At 46.4% G+C, this 26,878-nt stretch overlaps 1 pseudogene; it reads right to left on the bottom strand.

The window, feature by feature from the left end:
- Positions 1 to 3,707: 3,707 nt before the first annotated feature.
- Positions 3,708 to 26,878, bottom strand: part of LOC129856803 (nuclear pore membrane glycoprotein 210-like) — a 37,915-nt pseudogene continuing 14,744 nt past the window's right edge.

Below are 26,878 nucleotides of genomic sequence, written 5' to 3'. Positions count from 1 at the left end.
AGTGGTGGTGTGGTTAGTTACCTATGAATAAGGTAGTGGTGGTGTGGTTAGTTACCTATGAATAAGGTTGTGGTGGTGTGGTTAGTTACCTATGAATAAGGTAGTGGTGGTGTGGTTAGTTACCTATGAACAAAGTAGTGGTGGTGTGGTTAGTTACATATGAATAACGTAGTGGTGGTGTGGTTAGTTACCTATGAACAAGGTAGTGGTGGTGTGGTTAGTTACCTATGAACAAGGTAGTGGTGGTGTGGTTAGTTACCTATGAACAAGGTAGTGGTGGTGTGGTTAGTTACCTATGAACAAGGTAGTGGTGGTGTGGTTAGTTACCTATGAACAAGGTAGTGGTGGTGTGGTTAGTTACCTATGAACAAAGTAGTGGTGGTGTGGTTAGTTACCTATGAACAAAGTAGTGGTGGTGTGGTTAGTTACCTATGAACAAGGTAGTGGTGGTGTGGTTAGTTACCTATGAACAAGGTAGTGGTGGTGTGGTTAGTTACCTATGAACAAAGTAGTGGTGGTGTGGTTAGTTACATATGAATAACGTAGTGGTGGTGTGGTTAGTTACCTATGAACAAGGTAGTGGTGGTGTGGTTAGTTACCTATGAACAAGGTAGTGGTGGTGTGGTTAGTTACCTATGAACAAGGTAGTGGTGGTGTGGTTAGTTACCTATGAACAAAGTAGTGGTGGTGTGGTTAGTTACCTATGAACAAAGTAGTGGTGGTGTGGTTAGTTACCTATGAACAAGGTAGTGGTGGTGTGGTTAGTTACCTATGAACAAGGTGGTGGTGGTGTGGTTAGTTACCTATGAATAAGGTTGTGGTGGTGTGGTTAGTTACCTATGAACAAGGTGGTGTGGTTAGTTACCTATGAATAAGGTAGTGGTGGTGTGGTTAGTTACCTATGAATAAGGTAGTGGTGGTGTGGTTAGTTACCTATGAATAAGGTAGTGGTGGTGGTGTGGTTAGTTACCTATGAATAAGGTAGTGGTGGTGTGGTTAGTTACCTATGAACAAGGTAGTGGTGGTGTGGTTAGTTACCTATGAACAAGGTAGTGGTGGTGTGGTTAGTTACTTATGAACAAAGTAATGGTGGTGTGGTTAGTTACCTATGAATAAGGTAGTGGTGGTGTGGTTAGTTACCTATGAATAAGGTAGTGGTGGTGGTGTGGTTAGTTACCTATGAATAAGGTAGTGGTGGTGTGGTTAGTTACCTATGAATAAGGTAGTGGTGGTGTGGTTAGTTACCTATGAACAAGGTAGTGGTGGTGTGGTTAGTTACCTATGAACAAGGTAGTGGTGGTGTGGTTAGTTACCTATGAATAAGGTAGTGGTGGTGTGGTTAGTTACCTATGAACAAGGTGGTGTGGTTAGTTACCTATGAATAAGGTAGTGGTGGTGTGGTTAGTTACCTATGAATAAGGTAGTGGTGGTGTGGTTAGTTACCTATGAACAAGGTAGTGGTGGTGTGGTTAGTTACCTATGAATAAGGTAGTGGTGGTGTGGTTAGTTACCTATGAATAAGGTAGTGGTGGTGTGGTTAGTTACCTATGAACAAAGTAGTGGTGGTGTGGTTAGATAGTTACCTATGAATAAGGTAGTGGTGGTGTGGTTAGTTACCTATGAACAAGGTGGTGGTGAAGAGTGGTAGATAGTTACCTATGAACAAGGTGGTGGTGAAGAGTGGTAGATAGTTACCTATGAACAAGGTGGTGGTGAAGAGTGGTAGATAGTTACCTATGAACAAGGTGGTGGTGAAGAGTGGTAGATAGTTACCTATGTATAAGTTGGCAATAGTGGCCATAACTACAAACACAGCAAAGACCAGGATGAGATGGAAGATTGTAGACGAACCAGATCTGTAGAACCTGAACACACACTCAGACAGGGTCAGATGTGTGGATACAGGGGTGAGTCAGTGGGCTATATCAGGGTTTCCCTAACTCTGACCTGCTCCCCCTGGGTGAATGTTTTGTTTTGTTGTCTTAGCACTGCACAGCTGATCCAAATAATCAAAGCTTGATGATGAGTTGGATATTTGAATCAGCTGTGTATTGTCATGGCCAAAAGTTTTGAGAATGACACAAATATACATTTTCCTATGTCTGCTGCCTCAGGTTGTATGATGGCAATTTGCATATACTCCAGAATGTTATGAATGATCACATGAATTGTAATTAATTGCAAAGTCCCTCTTTGCCATGCAAATGAACTGAATCACAAAAAAACATTTCCACTGCATTTCAGCCCTGCCATAAAAGGACCAGCTGACATCATGTCAGTGATTCTCTCGTTAACACAGGTGTGAGTGTTGACGAGGACAAGGCTGGAGATCACTCTGTCATGCTGATTGAGTTCGAATAACAGACCGGAAGCTTCAAAAGAAGGGTGGTGCATGGAATCATTGTTCTTCCTCTGTCAATCATGGTTACCTGCAAGGAAACACGTGCCGTCATAATTGCTTTGCACAAAAATGGCTTCACAGGCAAGGATATTGCTGCCAGTAAGATTGCACCTGAATCAACCATTTATTGGATCATCAATAAATTCAAGGAGAGCGGTTCAATTGTGTGAAGAAGGCTTCAGGGCGCCCAAGAAAGTCCAGCAGGCGCCAGGACCGTCTCCTAAAGTTAAAACAGCTGCGGGATCGGGGCACCACCAGTACAGAGCTTGCTCAGGAATGGCAGCAGGCAGGTGTGAGTGCATCTGCACGCACAGTGAGGCAAAGGCTTTTGGAGGATGGCTTGGTGTCAAGAAGGGCAGCAAAGAAGCCACTTCTCTCCAGGAAAAACATCAGGGACAGACTAATATTCTGCAAAAGGTACAGGGATTGGACTGCTGAGGACTGGGGTAAAGTCATTTTCTCTGATGAGTCCCCTTTCCGATTGTATGGGGCATCCGGAAAAAAGCTTGTCCGGAGAAGACAAGGTGAGCGCTACCATCAGTCCTGTGTCATGCCAACAGTAAAGCATCCTGAGACCATTCATGTGTGGGGTTGCTTCTCAGCCAAGGGAGTGGGCTCACTCACAATTTTGCCTAAGAACATAGCCATGACTAAAGAATGGTACCAACACATCCTCCGAGAGCAACTTCTCCCAACCATCCAGAAACAGTTTGGTGAAGAACAATGCCTTTTCCAGAATGATGGAGCACCTTGCCATAAGGCAAAAGTGATAACTAAGTGGCTCGGGGAACAAAACATCGATATTTTGGGTCCATCGCCAAGAACCTCCCCAGACCTTAATCCCATTGAGAACTTGTGTTAAATCCTCAAGAGGCGGGTGGACAAACAAAAACCTACAAATTCTGACAAACTCCAAGCATTGATTGTGCAAGAATGGGCTGCCATCAGTCAGGATGTGGCCCAGAAGTTAATTGACAGCATGCCAGAGCGGATTGCACAGGTCTTGAAAAAGAAGGGTCAACACTGCAAATATTGACTTTTTGCATCACCTTCATGTAATTGTCAATAAAAGCTTTTGACACTTATGAAATGCTTGTAATTATACTTCAGTATTCTATAATAACATCTGACAAAAATATCTAAAGACACTGAAGCAGCAAACTTTGTGAAAATTAATATTTGTGTAATTCTCAAAACTTTTGGCCACGACTGTAGTGCTAGGACAAAAACCAAAATGTGCACCCAGAGGGGCCCCAGGACCGAGTTTGGGAAACACTGTTGTATAGGAACGTTTTCATTGTCGTGTTTAGCTGTGTTTTGGCTCTGTGTGAGTCTGCTCCTCACCTATCTTCACCTCGCTGTCCACCGTGATGTAAACTGTAGGAACATGAGTCTGTGGGGTCAGGTGGCTGGAGAGGGTGATGTTGGCAGGAGGGGGCAGGGCCTGACTTTTGACCCAGGAAGTGGAAATGTAGACAGACAACACCAGATGTCCGTCTGATTGACTGGGCTCAGATAGCAGCACGTCAGTACTGTCAGAGTGGAACTGAACGCAACACAGAGAGAAGAGATATGGATTGCATTCACTCCATACTGTCTATGCCAAGGTCTTAAAGCTGTAAGCATTGTGTATTGTGGGGCTGTAAATGCTTAATGTTAGTCCTAATGTGACCCACCCGTAGGGCAGAGAGCACCTCCTTGGTGCCCAGCACAGAGAACTCTGCCATGGGCTGCAGAGCAGAGAGCACCAGGAAAGACACCGTGCAGTGGAACGCAGGCAGGTGCGGCAACTGTACCAAACGTCCGAAGAGAGGTAGCGACAGGGCAGTGAGAGGGAGGACAGGGACGGGGGACTGGCCCCGCAGAGAGGCTGAGAGAGAGACGGAGACAGAGAGGGAGGAGAGGAGGTGGAGGACGGAGTCTGACTGGGGACGGACAGAGACTCTGCAGCTGTATTCACCTGAGGGAGAGAATCAAAAATTGGTTGAATAATTATTTACTGTATTATTTTAGAGACATGATATTTTTATCAATGGGATTGGGAAGAGAGGTCCTGTGTCCCTGTCGTACCTGTGTCGAGGTCATAGTGAGGCGTGGTGACCATCACAGCCTGCAGTGTGTTGAGCTGGAGGTAGGGGGCGCTGAAGTGCAGGGAACACAGTAACTCTGCATCTGGCTGCAGCTTCTTCTCTATGGCCTCCCTCTGAGACAGGGAACACTGGGCTGGGGACAGGGAACACTGGGCTGGGGGAAGAGATGGGGAGGTGGGAGAAGAGGAGCAAGGTAAGGAGAGCGAGAGCAGAGAGGTATCAATTTACTACTCACATGTGTTGACGGGGGAGGTGTATAGCTCCACAGGAACCGTGTAGTCAGCTGCATCAGGCCAGTTGGTGAGGAAACGATCATCCTGAGGAGAGAGTTCTTCACCTGTTGGCAAAACAATACCATGGTGGACCCTTCATTTCCATGGCATCCCCCTCATTTCCATGGTAACCCTCTGCTGTACTATACCTCTCTGAGGGCCTGCTGTCCACCTTTCAGTCTGTAGTAGACCACTATCGTCCCAGAATGCTTTGCCAGAGCAGCTCCCGTCTTTGGGTCGATCTGCAGAACACGAGTAGACGACACATTCCACTGACCTGGCTGGCCTGAGACAGAGAGGAATTAAGTATGTGTGTATTTTCTTTTATTTTGAACCTTCATTTTATCAGGGAGTCATACTGAGACCAAGGCCTCTTACAGATGAGCCCTGAATTACAGAAATGACAGAAAATACACACTTCAAAAATACAAAATGGAAGCAGAAATAAAATCACGGTCATGAAAAACAAAGACATTCCATCAGTAAAAAGGTCCTCAATCAGCATTCTGAACTGGCCTAGAGGCACCAAAACATCACATTTCTGAACATTTTGAAGATTGTTCCACAAGGTGGAATAAGGTGCAAAAGGTGCAAAAAAACTAAAGGCTGATTTACCTCATTTAACTCATTAGAGACAAAAGGACTAATTTCCAGAGTTAACCATCCCTGAGACCAGGTGTGGTAACTCCTATGTCATAAGTTCAGTAAAGATGTTCAGTACAGTGGGACTTTTTGTAAAAGGGCTTTATAAATGAAAACATAGCAATGTATCAACCTACGTGAGTGACATCAAAGAGGGCCAACCAACATACTGGTAGAAAATGCAGTGAAGAGTGCTAAAGCTGTCAACGGTAATAAAGCACAGTGCGCTGTGATAAACTGCATCTAGCTGCGTTAATGAAGTAGCAGCTGCATTCATATAGATGATGTCGCCATAGTCTAGGACTGATAGGAACGTTGACTGACTAATCTGCCCTCTACTATTTATCGAGAGGCAGGACCTATTTCTATAGAAGCCCATTTTTATTCACAGCATCTTAACTAACTCGTCAATATGCTTTTTAAAAGACAGCTTTTCATCTATCCAGATTCCCAGATGTTTATAAGCAGGGACACGATCAATATGGACACCATCCAAAGTACATATGCTTAAATCAAAGTTATATTTATGCGCTCTAGAGAACAACATGTACTTAGTTTCACCTGCATTCAATACTAATTTCAGGTCAATAAAGTTTTTCTGTAATACAATGAAGGCAGACTGTAGTTAGCATACACAACAGTATTATCAGCATACAATTGCAGATTAAACATTTTTACAGACAAGTTGATATTGTTAATGTAAACAATCAAAAGTACAGGACCCAAAATCAACCCCTGCGGGACACCTTTTGTAATATCCAGGAAACCTGATAGACACACATCTGTCAAGTAATTTTCACACCAGTTACATGCAGCCTGGTCCAGGCCAATTGAGGCCAGCTTCTGAATTAGCAGTGAGTGGACAACAGTATCAAAGGCCTTTGACAGGTCAATGAAGAGGGCAGCACAATATTGCCTTTTATCCAGACAATTAACCACATTTATAACCAGGGATGGAGCAGAGATGCTATGACCTGGTCTAAAACCCGACTGATGTACTTTTAGACTACATTTCAAAAATAAGAACAATCTTAGCTGAGAATTAATCAAGGATTCTAATATTTTAGCTAGGCAAGAAAGTTTAGAAATAGGGCGATAATTATTTAGGTAACCACTTCGTTAAGGGGGAGTACATGGGCCGCCTTCCAAACCTTGGAAATAGTACTATATAATCATCAGGTTAAAATATGGGTTAATGATTCAGCAATCAGGGGGCAGAGAGCTGCAGCAACAAACATATCAGCCCCAGTTTTTGATGTTTCTTTTTACATGAATCTTAAGCAAGACATCTAGCACATCACAGATAGTAAATTGCTGAAATGAAAACAGTTTCACTAGAAGTTGACGTGTTAACCGTCAAGTCAGCTAGAGGCTGGCAGAGTGAAGAGCAGTCGATTGACTGACCAGGGTCAATTAAACCACTGTTTAAAATGATGATTAAAAGCATCACTTATCTCCTCCTTCTCAGTTATGATTCTTTGAGAGAGTGTGGGTGTGTCTAGGTGGCAGGTAACCTAGCGGTTAAGAGCTAGTAACCTCCAACAACAAGTGCTCCCTGGGCCCCGATGACGTGGACGTCGATTATGGCAGATTATGATTCAGAGGGGTTAAATACGGAAGACGCATTTCAGGTGAATGCATTCAGTTGTACAACTGACTTCCCCAATCTACAGTACTGGCCACAGTGTGTGTGTGTGTGTGTCTCACCGTGCGGTCCTGTCAGGGGGGTGTTGAAGCAGAGTGTGTCTCCGGGCCTGAGCGTGTGTGGGGGGGCAGAGATGGTGGGGAGGACAGGGAGGGGGGTGTAGTCACTCAGGGAGGGGTTGGTGGGGTCTGCCTGCACCCCTAGGACTGTCAAACCCCCAGACACTGTCTGGACCACAAAGGAATGACTGTCTGAGTCTGGAGTCACCTGCACCAAGTCATCCCTGAGAGAGAGAGAGAGAGAGAGAGAGAGAGAGAGAGAGAGAGAGAGAGAGAGAGAGAGAGAGAGCGAGAAGAAAGAGTGTTTAAAGATGGAATCCACATTAGTTAAAACAACGCTACTCTTCGCCCTGAGCACCTTTGTTATGGTTTTTGTCTTGCTGTTGAAACAGAGGAGAAACGGAGGAGAAACAGAGGAGAAACAGAGGGGAAACAGAGGAGAAACGGAGGAGAAACGGAGGAGAAACGGAGGAGAAACAGAGGAGAAACAGAGGAGAAACGGAGGAGAAACGAAGGATAAGCGGAGGAGAAACGAATGAGAAACGAATGAGAAACGTAGGAGAAACGTAGGAGAAACGTAGGAGAAACAGAGGAGAAACGGAGGAGAAGCGGAGGAGAAGCGGAGGAGAAGCAGAGGAGAAACTGAGGAGAAGCAGAGGAGAAACAGAGGAGAAACAGAGGAGAAACAGGGGAGAAACAGAGGAGAAAATGAGGAGAAACTGAGGAGAAACTGAGGAGAAAGAGGAGAAATGGAGGAGAAACAGAGGAGAAAGTGGAGAAACAGATGAGAAACAGAGGAGAAACAGAGGGGAGCAGACCCCATCCGCATGGTAAAAAATGATCTGTATATATTGTGCTGTTCTGTCTCGCGGGCAGTGATGTCTGAGAGGAGAAACAGTGTTGGTTGTTGGCAGTAATATCTTTGTTTCCCAAACGGACGTGGCAGTTTGACCATGAAGGATCCCAGATTTAAGGAAAATAAAACAGACAGAGAGAGAGAGAGATTTGACTATACTGTGTGTGTTACCTGTTGGTGGTAATGTGAGAGTGTGTGTGTTACCTGTTAGTGGTAATGTGAGAGTGTGTGTGTTACCAGTTGGTGGTAATGTGAGAGTGTGTGTGTTACCTGTTGGTGGTAATGTGAGAGTGTGTGTGTTAACTGTTGGTGGTAATGTCAGAGTGTGTGTGTTACCTGTTGGTGGTAATGTGAGTGTGTGTGTGTGTGTTACCTGTTGGTGGTAATGTGAGTGTGTGTGTTACCTGTTGGTGGTAATGTGTGTGAGGGTGTATGTTACCTGTTGGTGGTAATGTGAGGGTGTGTGTTACCTGTTGGTGGTAATGTGTGTGAGGGTGTGTGTTACCTGTTGGTGGTAATGTGAGAGTGTGTGTGTTACCTGTTGGTGGTAATGTGAGAGTGCGTGTGTTACCTGTTGGTGGTAATGTGAGAGTGCATGTGTTACCTGTCGGTGGTAATGTGAGAGTGTGTGTGTTACCTGTCGGTGGTAATGTGAGGGTGTGTGTTACCTGTTGGTGGTAATGTGTGAGGGTGTGTGTTACCTGTTGGTGGTAATGTGAGAGTGTGTGTGTTACCTGTTGGTGGTAATGTGAGTGTGTGTGTGTTACCTGTTGGTGGTAATGTGAGAGTGTGTGTGTTACCAGTTGGTGGTAATGTGAGAGTGTGTGTGTTACCAGTGGGTGGTAATGTGAGAGTGTGTGTTACCTGTTGGTGGTAATGTGAGGGTGTGTGTTACCTGTTGGTGGTAATGTGTGTGAGGGTGTGTGTTACCTGTTGGTGGTAATGTGAGAGTGTGTGTGTTACCAGTGGGTGGTAATGTGAGAGTGTGTGTGTTACCTGTCGGTGGTAATGTGAGGGTGTGTGTTACCTGTTGGTGGTCATGTGAGGGTGTGTGTTACCTGTTGGTGGTAATGTGTGTGAGGGTGTGTGTTACCTGTTGGTGGTAATGTGAGAGTGTGTGTGTTACCTGTCGGTGGTAATGTGAGAGTGTGTGTGTTACCTGTTGGTGGTAATGTGAGAGTGTGTGTGTTACCTGTTGGTGGTAATGTCAGAGTGTGTGTGTTACCTGTTGGTGGTAATGTGAGAGTTTGTGTGTTACCTGTTGGTGGTAATGTCAGAGTGTGTGTGTTACCTGTCGGTGGTAATGTGAGAGTTTGTGTGTTACCTGTTGGTGGTAATGTCAGAGTGTGTGTGTTACCTGTTGGTGGTAATGTCAGAGTGTGTGTGTTACCTGTCGGTGGTAATGTGAGGGTGTGTGTTACCTGTTGGTGGTAATGTGTGTGAGGGTGTGTGTTACCTGTTGGTGGTAATGTGTGTGAGGGTGAGTGTTACCTGTTGGTGGTAATGTGTCTAAGGGTGTGTGTTACCTGTTGGTGGTAATGTGAGAGTGTGTGTGTTACCAGTGGGTGGTAATGTGAGAGTGTGTGTGTTACCTGTCGGTGGTAATGTGAGAGTGTGTGTTACCTGTCGGTGGTAATGTGAGGGTGTGTGTTACCTGTTGGTGGTAATGTGTGTGAGGGTGTGTGTTACCTGTTGGTGGTAATGTGTGTGAGGGTGTGTGTTACCTGTTGGTGGTAATGTGTGTGAGGGTGTGTGTTACCTGTTGGTGGTAATGTGTGTGAGGGTGTGTGTTACCTGTTGGTGGTAATGTGTGTGAGGGTGTGTGTTACCTGTTGGTGGTAATGTGTGTGAGGGTGTGTGTTACCTGTTGGTGGTAATGTGAGAGTGTGTGTGTTACCTGTCGGTGGTAATGTGAGAGTGTGTGTGTTACCTGTCGGTGGTAATGTGAGAGTGTGTGTGTTACCTGTCGGTGGTCATGTGAGGGTGTGTGTTACCTGTTGGTGGTCATGTGAGGGTGTGTGTTACCTGTTGGTGGTAATGTGTGTGAGGGTGTGTGTTACCTGTTGGTGGTAATGTGAGAGTGTGTGTGTTACCTGTTGGTGGTAATGTGAGAGTGCGTGTGTTACCTGTTGGTGGTAATGTGAGAGTGTGTGTGTTACCTGTTGGTGGTAATGTCAGAGTGTGTGTTACCTGTGTGTGTTACCTGTTGGTGGTAATGTGAGAGTGTGTGTGTTACCTGTTGGTGGTAATGTGAGAGTGTGTGTGTTACCTGTTGGTGGTAATGTGAGAGTGTGTGTGTTACCTGTTGGCGGTAATGTCAGAGTGTGTGTGTTACCTGTTGGTGGTAATGTCAGAGTGTGTGTGTTACCTGTTGGCGGTAATGTCAGAGTGTGTGTGTTACCTGTTGGTGGTAATGTCAGAGTGTGTGTGTTACCTGTGTGTGTTACCTGTTGGTGGTAATGTGAGAGTGTGTGTGTTACCTGTTGGCGGTAATGTCAGATTGTGTGTGTTACCTGTTGGTGGTAATGTCAGAGTGTGTGTGTTACCTGTTGGCGGTAATGTCAGAGTGTGTGTGTTACCTGTTGGCGGTAATGTCAGAGTGTGTGTGTTACTTGTTGGCGGTAATGTCAGAGTGTGTGTGTTACCTGTTGGCGGTAATGTCAGAGTGTGTGTGTTACCTGTTGGCGGTAATGTCAGAGTGTGTGTGTTACCTGTTGGCGGTAATGTCAGAGTGTGTGTGTTACCTGTTGGCGGTAATGTCAGAGTGTGTGTGTTACCTGTTGGTGGTAATGTGAGTGTGTGTGTGTTACCTGTTGGTGGTAATGTGAGAGTGTGTGTGTTACCTGTTAGTGGTAATGTGAGAGTGTGTGTGTTACCAGTTGGTGGTAATGTGAGAGTGTGTGTGTTACCTGTTGGTGGTAATGTGAGAGTGTGTGTGTTAACTGTTGGTGGTAATGTCAGAGTGTGTGTGTTACCTGTTGGTGGTAATGTGAGTGTGTGTGTTACCTGTCGGTGGTAATGTGAGAGTTTGTGTGTTACCTGTTGGTGGTAATGTCAGAGTGTGTGTGTTACCTGTTGGTGGTAATGTCAGAGTGTGTGTGTTACCTGTCGGTGGTAATGTGAGGGTGTGTGTTACCTGTTGGTGGTAATGTGTGTGAGGGTGTGTGTTACCTGTTGGTGGTAATGTGTGTGAGGGTGAGTGTTACCTGTTGGTGGTAATGTGTCTAAGGGTGTGTGTTACCTGTTGGTGGTAATGTGAGAGTGTGTGTGTTACCAGTGGGTGGTAATGTGAGAGTGTGTGTGTTACCTGTCGGTGGTAATGTGAGAGTGTGTGTTACCTGTCGGTGGTAATGTGAGGGTGTGTGTTACCTGTTGGTGGTAATGTGTGTGAGGGTGTGTGTTACCTGTTGGTGGTAATGTGTGTGAGGGTGTGTGTTACCTGTTGGTGGTAATGTGTGTGAGGGTGTGTGTTACCTGTTGGTGGTAATGTGTGTGAGGGTGTGTGTTACCTGTTGGTGGTAATGTGAGAGTGTGTGTGTTACCTGTTGGTGGTAATGTGAGAGTGTCTGTGTTACCTGTTGGTGGTAATGTCAGAGTGTGTGTTACCTGTGTGTGTTACCTGTTGGTGGTAATGTGAGAGTGTGTGTGTTACCTGTTGGTGGTAATGTGAGAGTGTGTGTGTTACCTGTTGGTGGTAATGTGAGAGTGTGTGTGTTACCTGTTGGCGGTAATGTCAGAGTGTGTGTGTTACCTGTTGGTGGTAATGTCAGAGTGTGTGTGTTACCTGTTGGCGGTAATGTCAGAGTGTGTGTGTTACCTGTTGGTGGTAATGTCAGAGTGTGTGTGTTACCTGTGTGTGTTACCTGTTGGTGGTAATGTGAGAGTGTGTGTGTTACCTGTTGGCGGTAATGTCAGATTGTGTGTGTTACCTGTTGGTGGTAATGTCAGAGTGTGTGTGTTACCTGTTGGCGGTAATGTCAGAGTGTGTGTGTTACCTGTTGGCGGTAATGTCAGAGTGTGTGTGTTACTTGTTGGCGGTAATGTCAGAGTGTGTGTGTTACCTGTTGGCGGTAATGTGAGAGTGTGTGTGTTACCTGTTGGCGGTAGTGTCAGAGTGTGTGTGTTACCTGTTGGCGGTAATGTCAGAGTGTGTGTGTTACCTGTTGGCGGTAATGTCAGAGTGTGTGTGTTACCTGTTGGTGGTAATGTGAGTGTGTGTGTGTTACCTGTTGGTGGTAATGTGAGAATGTGTGTGTTACCTGTTAGTGGTAATGTGAGAGTGTGTGTGTTACCAGTTGGTGGTAATGTGAGAGTGTGTGTGTTACCTGTTGGTGGTAATGTGAGAGTGTGTGTGTTAACTGTTGGTGGTAATGTCAGAGTGTGTGTGTTACCTGTTGGTGGTAATGTGAGTGTGTGTGTGTGTGTTACCTGTTGTTGGTAATGTGAGTGTGTGTGTTACCTGTTGGTGGTAATGTGTGTGAGGGTGTATGTTACCTGTTGGTGGTAATGTGAGGGTGTGTGTTACCTGTTGGTGGTAATGTGTGTGAGGGTGTGTGTTACCTGTTGGTGGTAATGTGAGAGTGTGTGTGTTACCTGTTGGTGGTAATGTGAGAGTGCGTGTGTTACCTGTTGGTGGTAATGTGAGAGTGCATGTGTTACCTGTCGGTGGTAATGTGAGAGTGTGTGTGTTACCTGTCGGTGGTAATGTGAGGGTGTGTGTTACCTGTTGGTGGTAATGTGTGAGGGTGTGTGTTACCTGTTGGTGGTAATGTGAGAGTGTGTGTGTTACCTGTTGGTGGTAATGTGAGTGTGTGTGTGTTACCTGTTGGTGGTAATGTGAGAGTGTGTGTGTTACCTGTTGGTGGTAATGTGAGAGTGTGTGTGTTACCAGTGGGTGGTAATGTGAGAGTGTGTGTTACCTGTTGGTGGTAATGTGAGGGTGTGTGTTACCTGTTGGTGGTAATGTGTGTGAGGGTGTGTGTTACCTGTTGGTGGTAATGTGAGAGTGTGTGTGTTACCAGTGGGTGGTAATGTGAGAGTGTGTGTGTTACCTGTCGGTGGTAATGTGAGGGTGTGTGTTACCTGTTGGTGGTCATGTGAGGGTGTATGTTACCTGTTGGTGGTAATGTGTGTGAGGGTGTGTGTTACCTGTTGGCGGTAATGTGAGAGTGTGTGTGTTACCTGTCGGTGGTAATGTGAGAGTGTGTGTGTTACCTGTTGGTGGTAATGTGAGAGTGTGTGTGTTACCTGTTGGTGGTAATGTCAGAGTGTGTGTGTTACCTGTTGGTGGTAATGTGAGAGTTTGTGTGTTACCTGTTGGTGGTAATGTCAGAGTGTGTGTGTTACCTGTCGGTGGTAATGTGAGAGTTTGTGTGTTACCTGTTGGTGGTAATGTCAGAGTGTGTGTGTTACCTGTTGGTGGTAATGTCAGAGTGTGTGTGTTACCTGTCGGTGGTAATGTGAGGGTGTGTGTTACCTGTTGGTGGTACTGTGTGTGAGGGTGTGTGTTACCTGTTGGTGGTAATGTGTGTGAGGGTGAGTGTTACCTGTTGGTGGTAATGTGTCTAAGGGTGTGTGTTACCTGTTGGTGGTAATGTGAGAGTGTGTGTGTTACCAGTGGGTGGTAATGTGAGAGTGTGTGTGTTACCTGTCGGTGGTAATGTGAGAGTGTGTGTTACCTGTCGGTGGTAATGTGAGGGTGTGTGTTACCTGTTGGTGGTAATGTGTGTGAGGGTGTGTGTTACCTGTTGGTGGTAATGTGTGTGAGGGTGTGTGTTACCTGTTGGTGGTAATGTGTGTGAGGGTGTGTGTTACCTGTTGGTGGTAATGTGTGTGAGGGTGTGTGTTACCTGTTGGTGGTAATGTGTGTGAGGGTGTGTGTTACCTGTTGGTGGTAATGTGTGTGAGGGTGTGTGTTACCTGTTGGTGGTAATGTGAGAGTGTGTGTGTTACCTGTCGGTGGTAATGTGAGAGTGTGTGTGTTACCTGTCGGTGGTAATGTGAGAGTGTGTGTGTTACCTGTCGGTGGTCATGTGAGGGTGTGTGTTACCTGTTGGTGGTCATGTGAGGGTGTGTGTTACCTGTTGGTGGTAATGTGTGTGAGGGTGTGTGTTACCTGTTGGTGGTAATGTGAGAGTGTGTGTGTTACCTGTTGGTGGTAATGTGAGAGTGTGTGTGTTACCTGTTGGTGGTAATGTGAGAGTGTGTGTGTTACCTGTTGGTGGTAATGTGAGAGTGTGTGTGTTACCTGTTGGCGGTAATGTCAGAGTGTGTGTGTTACCTGTTGGTGGTAATGTCAGAGTGTGTGTGTTACCTGTTGGCGGTAATGTCAGAGTGTGTGTGTTACCTGTTGGTGGTAATGTCAGAGTGTGTGTGTTACCTGTGTGTGTTACCTGTTGGTGGTAATGTGAGTGTGTGTGTGTTACCTGTTGGTGGTAATGTGAGAGTGTGTGTGTTACCTGTTGGTGGTAATGTGAGAGTGTGTGTGTTACCAGTGGGTGGTACTGTGAGAGTGTGTGTTACCTGTTGGTGGTAATGTGAGGTTGTGTGTTACCTGTTGGTGGTAATGTGTGTGAGGGTGTGTGTTACCTGTTGGTGGTAATGTGAGAGTGTGTGTGTTACCAGTGGGTGGTAATGTGAGAGTGTGTGTGTTACCTGTCGGTGGTAATGTGAGGGTGTGTGTTACCTGTTGGTGGTCATGTGAGGGTGTGTGTTACCTGTTGGTGGTAATGTGTGTGAGGGTGTGTGTTACCTGTTGGTGGTAATGTGAGAGTGTGTGTGTTACCTTTCGGTGGTAATGTGAGAGTGTGTGTGTTACCTGTTGGTGGTAATGTGAGAGTGTGTGTGTTACCTGTTGGTGGTAATGTCAGAGTGTGTGTGTTACCTGTTGGTGGTAATGTGAGAGTTTGTGTGTTACCTGTTGGTGGTAATGTCAGAGTGTGTGTGTTACCTGTCGGTGGTAATGTGAGAGTTTGTGTGTTACCTGTTGGTGGTAATGTCAGAGTGTGTGTGTTACCTGTTGGTGGTAATGTCAGAGTGTGTGTGTTACCTGTCGGTGGTAATGTGAGGGTGTGTGTTACCTGTTGGTGGTAATGTGTGTGAGGGTGTGTGTTACCTGTTGGTGGTAATGTGTGTGAGGGTGTGTGTTACCTGTTGGTGGTAATGTGTCTAAGGGTGTGTGTTACCTGTTGGTGGTAATGTGAGAGTGTGTGTGTTACCAGTGGGTGGTAATGTGAGAGTGTGTGTGTTACCTGTCGGTGGTAATGTGAGAGTGTGTGTTACCTGTCGGTGATAATGTGAGGGTGTGTGTTACCTGTTGGTGGTAATGTGTGTGAGGGTGTGTGTTACCTGTTGGTGGTAATGTGTGTGAGGGTGTGTGTTACCTGTTGGTGGTAATGTGTGTGAGGGTGTGTGTTACCTGTTGGTGGTAATGTGTGTGAGGGTGTGTGTTACTTGTTGGTGGTAATGTGTGTGAGGGTGTGTGTTACCTGTTGGTGGTAATGTGTGTGAGGGTGTGTGTTACCTGTTGGTGGTAATGTGAGAGTGTGTGTATTACCTGTTGGTGGTAATGTGAGAGTGTGTGTTACCTGTCGGTGGTAATGTGAGAGTGTGTGTGTTACCTGTCGGTGGTCATGTGAGGGTGTGTGTTACCTGTTGGTGGTCATGTGAGGGTGTGTGTTACCTGTTGGTGGTAATGTGTGTGAGGGTGTGTGTTACCTGTTGGTGGTAATGTGAGAGTGTGTGTGTTACCTGTTGGTGGTAATGTGAGAGTGTGTGTGTTACCTGTTGGTGGTAATGTGAGAGTGTGTGTGTTACCTGTTGGTGGTAATGTCAGAGTGTGTGTTACCTGTGTGTGTTACCTGTTGGTGGTAATGTGAGAGTGTGTGTGTTACCTGTTGGTGGTAATGTGAGAGTGTGTGTGTTACCTGTTGGTGGTAATGTCAGAGTGTGTGTGTTACCTGTCGGTGGTAATGTGAGAGTTTGTGTGTTACCTGTTGGTGGTAATGTCAGAGTGTGTGTGTTACCTGTTGGTGGTAATGTCAGAGTTTGTGTGTTACCTGTCGGTGGTAATGTGAGGGTGTGTGTTACCTGTTGTTGGTAATGTGTGTGAGGGTGTTTGTTACCTGTTGGTGGTAATGTGTGTGAGGGTGATGTTATCTGTTGGTGGTAATGTGTCTAAGGGTGTGTGTTACCTGTTGGTGGTAATGTGAGAGTGTGTGTGTTACCAGTGGGTGGTAATGTGAGAGTGTGTGTGTTACCTGTCGGTGGTAATGTGAGAGTGTGTGTTACCTGTCGGTGGTAATGTGAGGGTGTGTGTTACCTGTTGGTGGTAATGTGTGTGAGGGTGTGTGTTACCTGTTGGTGGTAATGTGTGTGAGGGTGTGTGTTACCTGTTGGTGGTAATGTGTGAGAGTGTGTGTGTTACCTGTTGGCGGTAATGTCAGAGTGTGTGTGTTACCTGTTGGCGGTAATTTCAGAGTGTGTGTGCTACTTGTTGGCGGTAATGTCAGAGTGTGTGTGTTACCTGTTGGCGGTAATGTCAGAGTGTGTGTGTTACCTGTTGGCGGTAATGTCAGAGTGTGTGTGTTACCTGTTGGCGGTAATGTCAGAGTGTGTGTGTTACCTGTTGGCGGTAATGTCAGAGTGTGTGTGTTACCTGTTGGTGGTAATGTGAGTGTGTGTGTGTTACCTGTTGGTGGTAATGTGAGAGTGTGTGTGTTACCTGTTGGTGGTAATGTGAGAGTGTGTGTGTTACCAGTGGGTGGTAATGTGAGAGTGTGTGTTACCTGTTGGTGGTCATGTGAGGGTGTGTGTTACCTGTTGGTGGTAATGTGTGTGAGGGTGTGTGTTACCTGTTGGTGGTAATGTGAGAGTGTGTGTGTTACCTGTCGGTGGTAATGTGAGAGTGTGTGTGTTACCTGTTGGTGGTAATGTCAGAGTGTGTGTGTTACCTGTCGGTGGTAATGTGAGAGTTTGTGTGTTACCTGTTGGTGGTAATGTCAGAGTGTGTGTGTTACCTGTTGGTGGTAATGTCATAGTGTGTGTGTTACCTGTCGGTGGTAATGTGAGGGTGTGTGTTACCTGTTGGTGGTAATGTGTGTGAGGGTGTGTGTTACCTGTTGGTGGTAATGTGTGTGAGGGTGTGTGTTACCTGTTGGTGGTAATGTGTCTAAGGGTGTGTGTTACCTGTTGGTGGTAATGTGAGAGTGTGTGTGTTACCAGTGGGTGGTAATGTGAGAGTGTGTGTGTTACCTGTCGGTGGTAATGTGAGGGTGTGTGTTACCTGTTGGTGGTAATGTGTGTGAGGGTGTGTGTTACCTGTTGGTGGTAATGTGTGTGAGGGTGTGTGTTACCTGTTGGTGGTAATGTGTGTGAGGGTGTGTGTTACCTGTTGGTGGTAATGTGTGTGAGGGTGTGTGTTACCTGTTGGTGGTAATGTGTGTGAGGGTGTGTGTTACCTGTTGGTGGTAATGTGAGAGTGTGTGTATTACCTGTTGGTGGTAAAGTGAGAGTGTGTGTGTTACCTGTCGGTGGTAATGTGAGAGTGTGTGTGTTACCTGTCGGTGGTCATGTGAGGGTGTGTGTTACCTGTTGGTGGTCATGTGAGGGTGTGTGTTACCTGTTGGTGGTAATGTCAGAGTGTGTGTGTTACCTGTTGGTGGTAATGTCAGAGTGTGTGTGTTACCTGTGTGTGTTACCTGTTGGTGGTAATGTGAGAGTGTGTGTTACCTGTTGGCGGTAATGTCAGAGTGTGTGTGTTACCTGTTGGTGGTAATGTCAGAGTGTGTGTGTTACCTGTTGGCGGTAATGTCAGAGTGTGTGTGTTACCTGTTGGCGGTAATGTCAGAGTGTGTGTGTTACCTGTTGGTGGTAATGTCAGAGTGTGTGTTACCTGTGTGTGTTACCTGTTGGTGGTAATGTGAGTGTGTGTGTGTTACCTGTTGGTGGTAATGTGAGAGTGTGTGTGTTACCTGTTGGTGGTAATGTGAGAGTGTGTGTGTTACCTGTTGGCGGTAATGTCAGAGTGTGTGTGTTACCTGTTGGTGGTAATGTCAGAGTGTGTGTGTTACCTGTTGGCGGTAATGTCAGAGTGTGTGTGTTACCTGTTGGCGGTAATGTCAGAGTGTGTGTGTTACCTGTTGGCGGTAATGTCAGAGTGTGTGTGTTACCTGTTGGCGGTAATGTCAGAGTGTGTGTGTTACCTGTTGGTGGTCATGTGAGGGTGTGTGTTACCTGTTGGTGGTAATGTGTGTGAGGGTGTGTGTTACCTGTTGGTGGTAATGTGAGAGTGTGTGTGTTACCTGTTGGTGGTAATGTGAGAGTGTGTGTGTTACCTGTTGGTGGTAATGTGAGAGTGTGTGTGTTACCTGTCGGTGGTAATGTGAGAGTGTGTGTTACCTGTCGGTGGTAATGTGAGGGTGTGTGTTACCTGTTGGTGGTAATGTGTGTGAGGGTGTGTGTTACCTGTTGGTGGTAATGTGTGTGAGGGTGTGTGTTACAAGTTGGTGGTAATGTGTGTGAGGGTGTGTGTTACCTGTTGGTGGTAATGTGTGTGAGGGTGTGTGTTACCTGTTGGTGGTAATGTGTGTGAGGGTGTGTTTTACCTGTTGGTGGTAATGTGTGTGAGGGTGTGTGTTACCTGTTGGTGGTAATGTGAGAGTGTGTGTATTACCTGTTGGTGGTAATGTGAGAGTGTGTGTGTTACCTCTCGGTGGTAATGTGAGAGTGTGTGTGTTACCTGTTGGCGGTAATGTCAGAGTGTGTGTGTTACCTGTTGGTGGTAATGTCAGAGTGTGTGTGTTACGTGTGTGTGTTACCTGTTGGTGGTAATGTGAGAGTGTGTGTGTTACCTGTTGGCGGTAATGTCAGAGTGTGTGTGTTACCTGTTGGCGGTAATGTCAGAGTGTGTGTCTTACCTGTTGGCGGTAATGTCAGAGTGTGTGTGTTACCTGTTGGCGGTAATGTCAGAGTGTGTGTGTTACCTGTTGGCGGTAATGTCAGAGTGTGTGTGTTACCTGTTGGCGGTAATGTCAGAGTGTGTGTGTTACCTGTTGGCGGTAATGTCAGAGTGTGTGTGTTACCTGTTGGTGGTCATGTGAGGGTGTGTTTTACCTGTTGGTGGTAATGTGTGTGAGGGTGTGTGTTACCTGTTGGTGGTAATGTCAGAGTGTGTGTGTTACCTGTTGGCGGTAATGTCAGAGTGTGTGTGTTACCTGTTGGCGGTAATGTCAGAGTGTGTGTCTTACCTGTTGGCGGTAATGTCAGAGTGTGTGTGTTACCTGTTGGCGGTAATGTCAGAGTGTGTGTGTTACCTGTTGGCGGTAATGTCAGAGTGTGTGTGTTACCTGTTTTGCGGTAATGTCAGAGTGTGTGTGTTACCTGTTGGCGGTAATGTCAGAGTGTGTGTGTTACCTGTTGGTGGTCATGTGAGGGTGTGTGTTACCTGTTGGTGGTAATGTGTGTGAGGGTGTGTGTTACCTGTTGGTGGTAATGTGAGAGTGTGTGTGTTACCTGTTGGTGGTAATGTGAGAGTGTGTGTGTTACCTGTTGGTGGTAATGTGAGAGTGTGTGTGTTACCTGTCGGTGGTAATGTGAGAGTGTGTGTTACCTGTTGGTGGTAATGTGTGTGAGGGTGTGTGTTACCTGTTGGTGGTAATGTGTGTGAGGGTGTGTGTTACCTGTTGGTGGTAATGTGTGTGAGGGTGTGTGTTACCTGTTGGTGGTAATGTGTGTGAGGGTGTGTGTTACCTGTTGGTGGTAATGTGTGTGAGGGTGTGTGTTACCTGTTGGTGGTAATGTGTGTGAGGGTGTGTGTTACCTGTTGGTGGTAATGTGTGTGACGGTGTGTGTTACCTGTTGGTGGTAATGTGTGTGAGGGTGTGTGTTACCTGTTGGTGGTAATGTGTGTGAGGGTGTGTGTTACCTGTTGGTGGTAATGTGTGTGAGGGTGTGTGTTACCTGTTTGTGGTAATGTGAGAGTGTGTGTATTACCTGTCGGTGGTAATGTGAGAGTGTGTGTGTTACCTGTCGGTGGTCATGTGAGGGTGTGTGTTACCTGTTGGTGGTCATGTGAGGGTGTGTGTTACCTGTTGGTGGTAATGTGTGTGAGGGTGTGTGTTACCTGTTGGTGGTAATGTGAGAGTGTGTGTGTTACCTGTTGGTGGTAATGTGAGAGTGTGTGTGTTACCTGTTGGTGGTAATGTGAGAGTGTGTGTGTTACCTGTTGGTGGTAATGTCAGAGTGTGTGTTACCTGTGTGTGTTACCTGTTGGTGGTAATGTGAGAGTGTGTGTGTTACCTGTTGGTGGTAATGTGAGAGTGTGTGTGTTACCTGTTGGTGGTAATGTGAGAGTGTGTGTGTTACCTGTTGGCGGTAATGTCAGAGTGTGTGTGTTACCTGTTGGTGGTAATGTGAGAGTGTGTGTGTTACCTGTTGGCGGTAATGTCAGAGTGTGTGTGTTACCTGTTGGTGGTAATGTCAGAGTGTGTGTGTTACCTGTTGGCGGTAATGTCAGAGTGTGTGTGTTACCTGTTGGTGGTAATGTCAGAGTGTGTGTGTTACCTGTGTGTGTTACCTGTTGGTGGTAATGTGAGAGTGTGTGTTACCTGTTGGCGGTAATGTCAGAGTGTGTGTGTTACCTGTTGGCGGTAATGTCAGAGTGTGTGTGTTACCTGTTGGCGGTAATGTCAGAGTGTGTGTGTTACCTGTTGGCGGTAATGTCAGAGTGTGTGTGTTACCTGTTGGCGGTAATGTCAGAGTGTGTGTGTTACCTGTTGGCGGTAATGTGAGAGTGTGTGTGTTACCTGTCGGTGGTAATGTGAGAGTGTGTGTGTTACCTGTCGGTGGTCATGTGAGGGTGTGTGTTACCTGTTGGTGGTCATGTGAGGGTGTATGTTACCTGTTGGTGGTAATGTGTGTGAGGGTGTGTGTTACCTGTTGGTGGTAATATGTGTGAGGGTGTGTGTTACCTGTTGGTGGTAATGTGTGTGAGGGTGTGTGTTACCTGTTGGTGGTAATGTGTGTGAGGGTGTGTGTTACCTGTTGGTGGTAATGTGTGTGAGGGTGTGTGTTACCTGTTGGTGGTAATGTGTGTGAGGGTGTGTGTTACCTTTTGGTGGTAATGTGAGAGTGTGTGTGTTACCTGTTGGTGGTAATGTGAGAGTGTGTGTGTTACCTGTTGGTGGTAATGTGAGAGTGTGTGTGTTACCTGTCGGTGGTAATGTGAGAGTGTGTGTTACCTGTTGGTGGTAATGTGAGGGTGTGTGTTACCTGTTGGTGGTAATGTGTGTGAGGGTGTGTGTTACCTGTTGGTGGTAATGTGTGTGAGGGTGTGTGTTACCTGTTGGTGGTAATGTGTGTGAGGGTGTGTGTTACCTGTTGGTGGTAATGTGTGTGAGGGTGTGTGTTACCTGTTGGTGGTAATGTGTGTGAGGGTGTGTGTTACCTGTTGGTGGTAATGTGTGTGAGGGTGTGTGTTACCTGTTGGTGGTAATGTGTGTGAGGGTGTGTGTTACCTGTTGGTGGTAATGTGAGAGTGTGTGTATTACCTGTCGGTGGTAATGTGAGAGTGTGTGTGTTACCTGTCGGTGGTAATGTGAGAGTGTGTGTGTTACCTGTCGGTGGTCATGTGAGGGTGTGTGTTACCTGTTGGTGGTCATGTGAGGGTGTATGTTACCTGTTGGTGGTAATGTGTGTGAGGGTGTGTGTTACCTGTTGGTGGTAATGTGAGAGTGTGTGTGTTACCTGTTGGTGGTAATGTGAGAGTGTGTGTGTTACCTGTTGGTGGTCATGTGAGAGTGTGTGTGTTACCTGTTGGTGGTAATGTGAGAGTGTGTGTGTTACCTGTTGGTGTTAATGTCAGAGTGTGTGTTACCTGTGTGTGTTACCTGTTGGTGGTAATGTGAGAGTGTGTGTGTTACCTGTTGGTGGTAATGTGAGAGTGTGTGTGTTACCTGTTGGTGGTAATTTGAGAGTGTGTGTGTTACCTGTTGGCGGTAATGTCAGAGTGTGTGTGTTACCTGTTGGTGGTAATGTCATAGTGTGTGTGTTACCTGTTGGCGGTAATGTCAGAGTGTGTGTGTTACCTGTTGGTGGTAATGTCAGAGTGTGTGTGTTACCTGTGTGTGTTACCTGTTGGTGGTAATGTGAGAGTGTGTGTTACCTGTTGGCGGTAATGTCAGAGTGTGTGTTACCTGTTGGCGGTAATGTCAGAGTGTGTGTGTTACCTGTTGGCGGTAATGTCAGAGTGTGTGTGTTACCTGTTGGCGGTAATGTCAGAGTGTGTGTGTTACCTGTTGGCGGTAATGTCAGAGTGTGTGTGTTACCTGTTGGCGGTAATGTGAGAGTGTGTGTGTTACCTGTCGGTGGTAATGTGAGAGTGTGTGTGTTACCTGTCGGTGGTCATGTGAGGGTGTGTGTTACCTGTTGGTGGTCATGTGAGGGTGTATGTTACCTGTTGGTGGTAATGTGTGTGAGGGTGTGTGTTACCTGTTGGTGGTAATATGTTTGAGGGTGTGTGTTACCTGTTGGTGGTAATGTGTGTGAGGGTGTGTGTTACCTGTTGGTGGTAATGTGTGTGAGGGTGTGTGTTACCTGTTGGTGGTAATGTGTGTGAGGGTGTGTGTTACCTGTTGGTGGTAATGTGTGTGAGGGTGTGTGTTACCTTTTGGTGGTAATGTGAGAGTGTATGTGTTACCTGTTGGTGGTAATGTGAGAGTGTGTCTGTTACCTGTTGGTGGTAATGTGAGAGTGTGTGTGTTACCTGTCGGTGGTAATGTGAGAGTGTGTGTTACCTGTTGGTGGTAATGTGAGGGTGTGTGTTACCTGTTGGTGGTAATGTGTGTGAGGGTGTATGTTACCTGTTGGTGGTAATGTGTGTGAGGGTGTGTGTTACCTGTTGGTGGTAATGTGTGTGAGGGTGTGTGTTACCTGTTGGTGGTAATGTGTGTGAGGGTGTGTGTTACCTGTTGGTGGTAATGTGTGTGAGGGTGTGTGTTACCTGTTGGTGGTAATGTGTGTGAGGGTGTGTGTTACCTGTTGGTGGTAATGTGAGAGTGTGTGTATTACCTGTCGGTGGTAATGTGAGAGTGTGTGTGTTACCTGTCGGTGGTAATGTGAGAGTGTGTGTGTTACCTGTCGGTGGTCATGTGAGGGTGTGTGTTACCTGTTGGTGGTCATGTGAGGGTGTATGTTACCTGTTGGTGGTAATGTGTGTGAGGGTGTGTGTTACCTGTTGGTGGTAATGTGAGAGTGTGTGTGTTACCTGTTGGTGGTAATGTGAGAGTGTGTGTGTTACCTGTTGGTGGTAATGTGAGATTGTGTGTGTTACCTGTTGGTGTTAATGTCAGAGTGTGTGTTACCTGTGTGTGTTACCTGTTGGTGGTAATGTGAGAGTGTGTGTGTTACCTGTTGGTGGTAATGTGAGAGTGTGTGTGTTACCTGTTGGTGGTAATTTGAGAGTGTGTGTGTTACCTGTTGGCGGTAATGTCAGAGTGTGTGTGTTACCTGTTGGTGGTAATGTCATAGTGTGTGTGTTACCTGTTGGCGGTAATGTCAGAGTGTGTGTGTTACCTGTTGGTGGTAATGTCAGAGTGTGTGTGTTACCTGTGTGTGTTACCTGTTGGCGGTAATGTGAGAGTGTGTGTGTTACCTGTTGGCGGTAATGTCAGAGTGTGTGTGTTACCTGTTGGCGGTAATGTCAGAGTGTGTGTGTTACCTGTTGGTGGTAATGTCAGAGTGTGTGTGTTACCTGTTGGCGGTAATGTCAGAGTGTGTGTGTTACCTGTTGGCGGTAATGTCAGAGTGTGTGTGTTACCTGTTGGCGGTATTGTCAGAGTGTGTGTGTTACCTGTTGGCGGTAATGTCAGAGTGTGTGTGTTACCTGTTGGCGGTAATGTCAGAGTGTGTGTGTTACCTGTTGGTGGTAATGTCAGAGTGTGTGTGTTACCTGTTGGTGGTAATGTCAGAGTGTGTGTGTTACCTGTTGGCGGTAATGTCAGAGTGTGTGTGTTACCTGTTGGCGGTAATGTCAGAGTGTGTGTGTTACCTGTTGGTGGTAATGTCAGAGTGTGTGTGTTACCTGTTGGTGGTAATGTGTGTGAGGGTGTGTGTTACCTGTTGGCGGTAATGTCAGAGTGTGTGTGTTACCTGTTGGTGGTAATGTCAGAGTGTGTGTGTTAACTGTGTGTGTTACCTGTTGGTGGTAATGTCAGAGTGTGTGTGTTACCTGTTGGTGGTAATGTCAGAGTGTGTGTGTTACCTGTTGGCGGTAATGTCAGAGTGTGTGTGTACCTGTTGGCGGTAATGTCAGAGTGTGTGTGTTACCTGTTGGTGGTAATGTCAGAGTGTGTGTGTTACCTGTTGGTGGTAATGTGTGTGAGTGTGTGTGTTACCTGTTGGCGGTAATGTCAGAGTGTGTGTGTTACCTGTTGGTGGTAATGTCAGAGTGTGTGTGTTACCTGTGTGTGTTACCTGTTGGTGGTAATGTGAGAGTGTGTGTGTTACCTGTTGGCGGTAATGTCAGAGTGTGTGTGTTACCTGTTGGCGGTAATGTCAGAGTGTGTGTGTTACCTGTTGGTGGTAATGTCAGAGTGTGTGTGTTACCTGTTGGCGGTAATGTCAGAGTGTATGTGTTACCTGTTGGCGGTAATGTCAGAGTGTGTGCGTTACCTGTTGGCGGTATTGTCAGATTGTGTGTGTTACCTGTTGGCGGTAATGTCAGAGTGTGTGTGTTACCTGTTGGCGGTAATGTCAGAGTGTGTGTGTTACCTGTTGGTGGTAATGTCAGAGTGTGTGTGTTACCTGTTGGTGGTAATGTCAGAGTGTGTGTGTTACCTGTTGGCGGTAATGTCAGAGTGTGTGTGTTACCTGTTGGCGGTAATGTCAGAGTGTGTGTGTTACCTGTTGGTGGTAATGTCAGAGTGTGTGTGTTACCTGTTGGTGGTAATGTGTGTGAGGGTGTGTGTTACCTGTTGGCGGTAATGTCAGAGTGTGTGTGTTACCTGTTGGTGGTAATGTCAGAGTGTGTGTGTTACCTGTGTGTGTTACCTGTTGGTGGTAATGTCAGAGTGTGTGTGTTACCTGTTGGTGGTAATGTCAGAGTGTGTGTGTTACCTGTTGGCGGTAATGTCAGAGTGTGTGTGTTACCTGTTGGCGGTAATGTCAGAGTGTGTGTGTTACCTGTTGGTGGTAATGTCAGAGTGTGTGTGTTACCTGTTGGTGGTAATGTGTGTAAGTGTGTGTGTTACCTGTTGGCGGTAATGTCAGAGTGTTTGTGTTACCTGTTGGTGGTAATGTCAGAGTGTGTGTGTTACCTGTTGGCGGTAATGTCAGAGTGTGTGTGTTACCTGTTGGCGGTAATGTCAGAGTGTGTGTGTTACCTGTTGGTGGTAATGTCAGAGTGTGTGTGTTACCTGTTGGTGGTAATGTGTGTGAGGGTGTGTGTTACCTGTTGGCGGTAATGTCAGAGTGTGTGTGTTACCTGTTGGTGGTAATGTCAGAGTGTGTGTGTTACCTGTGTGTGTTACCTGTTGGTGGTAATGTCAGAGTGTGTGTGTTACCTGTTGGTGGTAATGTCAGAGTGTGTGTGTTACCTGTTGGCGGTAATGTCAGAGTGTGTGTGTTACCTGTTGGCGGTAATGTCAGAGTGTGTGTGTTACCTGTTGGTGGTAATGTCAGAGTGTGTGTGTTACCTGTTGGTGGTAATGTGTGTGAGTGTGTGTGTTACCTGTTGGCGGTAATGTCAGAGTGTGTGTGTTACCTGTTGGTGGTAATGTCAGAGTGTGTGTGTTACCTGTTGGCGGTAATGTCAGAGTGTGTGTGTTACCTGTTGGTGGTAATGTCAGAGTGTGTGTGTTACCTGTTGGTGGTAATGTGTGTGAGTGTGTGTGTTACCTGTTGGCGGTAATGTCAGAGTGTGTGTGTTACCTGTTGGTGGTAATGTCAGAGTGTGTGTGTTACCTGTTGGTGGTAATGTCAGAGTGTGTGTGTTACCTGTTGGCGGTAATGTCAGAGTGTGTGTGTTACCTGTTGGCGGTAATGTCAGAGTGTGTGTGTTACCTGTTGGTGGTAATGTCAGAGTGTGTGTGTTACCTGTTGGTGGTAATGTGTGTGAGGGTGTGTGTTACCTGTTGGCGGTAATGTCAGAGTGTGTGTGTTACCTGTTGGTGGTAATGTCAGAGTGTGTGTGTTACCTGTGTGTGTTACCTGTTGGTGGTAATGTCAGAGTGTGTGTGTTACCTGTTGGTGGTAATGTCAGAGTGTGTGTGTTACCTGTTGGCGGTAATGTCAGAGTGTGTGTGTTACCTGTTGGCGGTAATGTCAGAGTGTGTGTGTTACCTGTTGGTGGTAATGTCAGAGTGTGTGTGTTACCTGTTGGTGGTAATGTGTGTAAGTGTGTGTGTTACCTGTTGGCGGTAATGTCAGAGTGTTTGTGTTACCTGTTGGTGGTAATGTCAGAGTGTGTGTGTTACCTGTTGGCGGTAATGTCAGAGTGTGTGTGTTACCTGTTGGCGGTAATGTCAGAGTGTGTGTGTTACCTGTTGGTGGTAATGTCAGAGTGTGTGTGTTACCTGTTGGTGGTAATGTGTGTGAGGGTGTGTGTTACCTGTTGGCGGTAATGTCAGAGTGTGTGTGTTACCTGTTGGTGGTAATGTCAGAGTGTGTGTGTTACCTGTGTGTGTTACCTGTTGGTGGTAATGTCAGAGTGTGTGTGTTACCTGTTGGTGGTAATGTCAGAGTGTGTGTGTTACCTGTTGGCGGTAATGTCAGAGTGTGTGTGTTACCTGTTGGCGGTAATGTCAGAGTGTGTGTGTTACCTGTTGGTGGTAATGTCAGAGTGTGTGTGTTACCTGTTGGTGGTAATGTGTGTGAGTGTGTGTGTTACCTGTTGGCGGTAATGTCAGAGTGTGTGTGT

Source organism: Salvelinus fontinalis, chromosome 6 (genome assembly GCF_029448725.1).
Source record: "Salvelinus fontinalis isolate EN_2023a chromosome 6, ASM2944872v1, whole genome shotgun sequence".
NCBI classification, from domain to species: domain Eukaryota; kingdom Metazoa; phylum Chordata; class Actinopteri; order Salmoniformes; family Salmonidae; genus Salvelinus; species Salvelinus fontinalis.
Note: the sequence above shows the minus strand (reverse complement) of the source record. Positions and strands in the feature narration are given on the sequence as shown.